Raw genomic sequence first — 6,193 nt, 5'->3', positions numbered from 1 at the left:
TCTCTACACCATAGTCGAGGACGACTATGATTTCAAGAGAGAAGTAATGTCATAATAATCAATATCGAATTCTCCTAAATGATTTTCTCATGTTAAATTGATCATTTAATATGGGGAAGTGCCAGGGGAGAAAACAGCTACAATATTGGTTAAGCTAGCAGATCGGCCACAGTAGGGATCCAAAGGAGGGAAAATAGGGATCCAAAGGGGGGGCCATCTGCAAAAGATCCATGTGCAACAATGGGCTAAAAAGACCCTAAGGTTCAGCCCATTAAGACTTCCAAAATGCTAAGGTTCCAAAATTCAAAGGTTGTGTCCAAAGGTCAACCATAGGGGAATTGGATGCTTTGTGTGTGTCCAAAAAGGTCTTTGCACATCCCTACATAGGAGGGGGTGAGCCTAGCATGTAGGGGATGAGAGAGAAAGCCACACACACACACACAAGCTCCCTTTACACAAAGGGAATGAGGGACACATGTCAGCTCCCTAGGCCAGATGCCCACAAGGTGTACCCAATTCCTATTGGATGGCCTTGGAGGTGGACCAATGAGAATTAGGCTAGAGTAAATCTAGTTTAATTAATTTAAAAACACTTAATAAAAGAACCAATGAGAATTAAGTCCTCTAGAAGACTATTGGACAGTCTCCCAAGTGGTCCAATGAGCATTCAACAGCCCAATGGCTTGCCTGATTCCTATTGGCCAAGAGGCAAAGGGGTCCAATGAGAGTTTAGTTGAATTATTAAATTACCTTAAGCTCTCACAAAAGGGGAAAGGGGGACACATGTCAGAAGGCTATCACTTATGCTGCTTAATAGTCATTGGCTAGCTCTAGGGAGGTCCAATGGGAGGACAGCAAGAGCAAATAGCAAGGGGGCTCGCCCAAGAGAGAGAGGGGGCTGATTTTTGCAAGGTATTATCACACACACACTCACACAATCTCATGTGTGAAGTAAAGAAGAATCTCTCTCCTTCTCAAGCTTTAATGGAAAGCTTACCACCTACTCCAAGCTTGTGAGAAGGGAGGCCTACACCAACAACTCTTGGCTTTGTGATGCAAATCCAACCAAGAGCCAAGATTCAATGCATGCTCATCTCCTCTACCATGCTAATTACTAAGCTAAGCTATGCTAATATGAGTGATTATGTGAGGAGATGTACATCTTTCTCGTAAGATACTCCTTCTTCCTCTCAATCTACTCTCATACCTTGCTAGCTCTCACCATCTTCGAAGGTGTGTGAGGTCTTGGGTCTGAGACCGGGGATAATTGATGTTGTGTTTGCTAAGTGTTTTGCTTAGTGCATGAAGCTTTCATCTTCATTGCACTATCTAGTCTTGAAGGAACACACAGAATTGTATTGTACAATGTCTCTCTTGATGGGAGAAACCATAATGCAAAGCCTTTTGGAGGGGGGACTGGCTCCATGCAAATCCGGTCCTCAACTATTGTCAATAGCTTAATTTCTCTCTCTTTTGAAAGTATTGTTCATGCCATCTAAGTAGGTGTTATGCTTTTTGTTGCTCTCTCCACCAAGCACTCTTGTAATTCTCATAAGGAATCTATTCTAATGAAATGCCCACTATGTTCATGCTAATTTCCGCTACACACAAGTTTTTAGGCCATTAAATGTTACATTGGTATCAGAGCACAAGGTTTCTCTTTTCTTTCTCAAGAAGGGAGGTCCTCAAGCTAGCTATAAATGGTTGGTATCATTAATTGCCTGTGAGTAAGTAGAATAGGGATTTTTCAGCCTTGCAGTGCGCCTGCCTTCGTGCAGTTAACGGGGCATCACCGTAGAGAGATATGGTCTTAATAGTGGAGTCCTACGAGGCTTGCCTACGGCTTAACCACTATTGGGCTATTAGAAGCTTGACAGGAGCCGGTGCTATTTTGGTGTTGAAAGACCCTCTCTTCTATTCCTTGCAATTAATGGTATTCGAGCCATAGGTACAGTAGCTTGAGTGATTTTTCTAAAGGGGTAAAGAGGAGTAGCAACTAGGGCTTGAAGTGCCAAAGTACACCTAAAAAGTTTACACCTAAAAGTTGTTAGAATTGCTGACAATAGTAAAGAGAGTGATATTAATGTTGATAACTTTGATTTTGCTAATGAGCAAGCTACTAATGATGCTGCGATGCTTGTTAACTATCTTGTTTCTAGGCTTCAACAAGCCATGGGCAACCCATCTCTCCAAAGTGAAGTGCAACAGCAGCTCCGTGCTCACGGGATTCTCCAAGCTCATCACCATGACGAGAGAACACCTAAGAAGCCTCCTTGTGAGACTTCCAAAAGAGGTCTCTCTCCGATTCGGGAAGAAGAAGAGAATCCATATGAAGGGCTCAAGAATTTGCTTCTTGATGATGCATCTCCTTCCCAAAGGAGAACTCAAGAGCCTCCATCTAAGGAACGAGAAAGAAGTGAGTCTCCCGCCACCTCGACGGAGATGGCTCCACGAAGACGGCGGGCTAAACGCTCTCCATCACCACCAAAGCGGAGAAGACCATCACACTCTTCTCCACACCATAATTCAAAGAGGGATGATAAAAAGCAAGAGAAGAAAAAGGCGAGCAAGAGGACACCCTCTTCTCCATCTTCTTCATCATCTTCCTCTTATGAAAGTGATGGAGGCTCTTGAGGGGGGGGACCGGCTCCATGCAAATCCGGTCCTCAACTGTTGTCAATAGCTTAATTTCTCTCTCTTTTGAAAGGATTGTTCATGCTATCTAACTAGGTGTTATGCTTTTTGTTGCTCTCTCCACCAAGCACTCTTGTAATTCTCATTAGGAATCTATTCTAATGAAATGCCCACTATGTTCATGCTAATTTGCGCTACACACAAGTTTTTAGGCCATTAAATGTTACACTTGTAAAAGCAACATCCATCGAATGACTCTTCCAGAGATTTTTGGTTTATTTAACAAGTATTTCAATGCGGCATGATCCCATAAAATACAGAATGATTTCCCAATAGATAATGCCAAAATTTATCAACATAGAAAACCATAGGCAGACATTCCTTTTCAGTTGTAGCATAATTATACTCAGGGTAACTTAAGACCCTACTAGCATAATAGATTGGATGATCAAATTTTTGATCATCAGCCTGACACAACACATCCCCAACTGCTGTACGAGATGCATCATTATGGATATGGAATTCTTTTGTCTAATCAAGACTTACTAGATTGACGCTTTCACTAAACGGTCTTTAATGTATTCAAATGCAACTTGGCATTTCTCAGTCCACATATAACCTATATCCTTTTTAAGTAGATCAGTCAAAGGTCCCACTATTGAAGCAACGTTCAAAATGAATCTTCTAGAGTAATTTACATGTCCCAGAAAACCCTGCAACTGACGAAGGTTATGTGGTACTGGCAAGTCTTTGATTTTACTAATCTTACTCTCATCCGCCGTAATGCCATCCCAAGAGACAACATGAACTAATAGTATTACTTTGGGTACCCCAAAGACACACTTCTCATGATTTAAAGAAATACCCATTTTGATGCTACGTTCAAACACTAAGGCCAATTTTTTTGGCATATCCTCTTTAGTTCCTTACACTGAAAAATTATCTAAGAAAATTTCCATCCCTTTTGTAGGAAATCTTGATAAGCTGCAATCATAACACATTGGAATGTGGCAGGGGCATTACATACCCCAAATGACATTACTCGATAAGCAAATGTTCCCCATTTGGTAGTAAAAATCGTTTTTGATTGATCCTCTTCATGTATTTGAATTTGATTATAGCCACGGAATCCATCCATAAAGGAATAAAGTTCATACCCAGCGACATGATCTAAAACTTGATCGGTAAAGGGCAAAGGGAAACGATCTTTCTTAGTTTTTCCATTAATTAACACAAATACGGATTTTCTTATTTTTCTTAGGAACCACTACGATTGGGGAAACCCAATCACTATAAGCAACCGCATAAATAAATCCCACATCCAAAAGTTTCATTATTTCTGCCTTAACCAATTTGGCATAAACAGGGTTGGTGCGACATTGACATTGACAAATAGGTTGAGCTCCAAGCTCTTAGTCAATGTAATGTTGACATAGCTCAGGCTTGACTCCTCGTAGGTCTTTATATGACCATGCAAAATCATGCTGATACTTTATAAGTACTTCTTTGAAGCGCTCCAACACTTCTCCTTTTAATTGACTACCTAAATTCAAGCATTTTCCTTCTGACACTTCTCATTGAACACTTAAATTATCTTTTGATAACACAAAAGAATTCTGTGACCATTCATCAATATTTACCATATAGGTATCAAGTGTTATTTCAGTCATTAAAGAGCCCTCAGTCTGGGATTCAAGGAAGTCAGCGATCCCCCATTCCTCTAACTGTTCTTCCATATCTTCCTACTTATAATAATATTCCCATTGTTTCAATAGCTCTCTACTATGCTTAGCTTCCAAAATAGCATGCCCTTTTTATCTTTCTAACTGGGCCATTTTTTGTAGCACTTGAGCCATAGCTTCGTATGCTAACTCACGTTCTTTTAGGAACTGTTCCCAAATAGCCTTTATTGCTACAAATGCACCGGATTCTCCTCTAGGCTTGTCCATATCATCTAAGTTGTCCTCCACGGTTATATTAAAATAGTTTGCCAAACACTCATCTGAGGTGGATAGCCATTGTGCGATATCCTTATCAGAATCTTAACCCGAAGAGTAATGAATTTAATACTCACCCATTCCTAGGTGACAAGCCTAATAGCCAACACCCTCTGATGTGGAGATTGTCCCAATGGAATCATCTTCTATCCGTATATGGTAACCGTTAAACAAAAATTGAGAATATTTACCCGTATTTAAAGAGAAGTGTTGTTTAATTGCTTCTTCATCCTCTGATTTATCACCACTATAATCTGTGTTCTCTTCCGTTTTTGACAAAGTTGGCTTTTTATATTCCCTCAAAAACTACTTAGAAACAACTCGCAGTTCCACCCTATCATCGTGAGGACCAATAGTGATCACTCATTTATCCCAACTTTGCATACACCTGGCTTGTACAAGCCAAGGTCTCCCTAACAAAATTGGAAAAGATGCCCCATACGAATGCGGTCGAACTATCAAGTAACTCACATGAAACGCAAGTCCTGCCACTATAGTCTTGACTCCTTGTAAAATCCCTAAAGGTTTTACACGTCATTGATATGCTAGGCGTAGAATGATGTTTGTAGGTTCCACTTGTTTCAATCCGAACTCTCCCATAGTTTGCTCAGTCATTAAGCTTACTGCTGCTCCACCATCTAATTGCACTCCCGTCACACTATGGCTTCCTATTTCCAAGGAAATAGTAGGTGCTTCTAAATCCATAAACATATCTACTACTTGAAATCCTTTCTCTTTAATTATAGAGCTTCTTCTCTTCCCTCTCCTATGTACAAGCTTATTATAAAAATGCTTCTTACAAAGAGAAGATATCTCTACCAAAGTGGTCAAGTCCAATGATATTTTGCAATCCTTCATAGATTCCCATAAATTAAAAGTCTCCGGCATGCTTTTCCTTTGAACTAAAGGGGTCTACAACCTTTCTAGAAAAGGTGCTATACCTTTTGTAATTTCATCCTTTTCTTATAACCTAAAACCAATTGGTGATTCATCAGCACAATGGTCCTCAGATACTTCTTCAGGAAATTCTATAAATTCCTTTATGAAAGAGTTATCACTCTTCTTACTCGCATTTGGGATAGTAATCCCTTTATTATGGTCCATCTTTTGAGACCGAGTAACAACCCCGAACATCACGGGTTCTTTAGCAAAAGTCACTCTCCTTGCTTTTTGTTTACGAGGGAATGCATCTTGCATTTGTTGAGCCTCTGCTAAATTGGCAGAGGTATTAGGACCCTCATCGATCTTTTGTTTCCCTTTGTCCTTTTGCACTGAAGTTACCCGTTTTGGGCATGAATCTTTATAATTACCCTCCTCGCTACAGATTCGACATAACGGTATATAATCTTGATTTTTACGGGGATTTGGACAATAAGGAGGTATAGGCCCTTATTGTTGACAGTTATAGCATACCACATGGCCCCATATTTGGATTAGTGTATCGAAAATTATTTTGTCAAAACGGAGGTCTATATGGTGAATTCCTCCTCATTTTCCCCTGCAACCTTGGCATAGGTGGTATACCCTGTGTGGGTAACCCTTGCCTTTGTTGTTGTAGATAC

The 6,193-nt window shown here is 40.3% G+C and overlaps 1 pseudogene; it reads right to left on the bottom strand.

Moving 5' to 3' along the window:
* Positions 1 to 4,376: 4,376 nt before the first annotated feature.
* On the bottom strand, positions 4,377 to 5,519 carry LOC147444390 (uncharacterized; annotated as a pseudogene).
* Positions 5,520 to 6,193: the final 674 nt, after the last annotated feature.

This window comes from Adiantum capillus-veneris, chromosome 13 (genome assembly GCF_014529385.1).
Source record: "Adiantum capillus-veneris isolate H3 chromosome 13, ASM1452938v2, whole genome shotgun sequence".
NCBI lineage: Eukaryota > Viridiplantae > Streptophyta > Polypodiopsida > Polypodiales > Pteridaceae > Adiantum > Adiantum capillus-veneris.
Note: the sequence above shows the minus strand (reverse complement) of the source record. Positions and strands in the feature narration are given on the sequence as shown.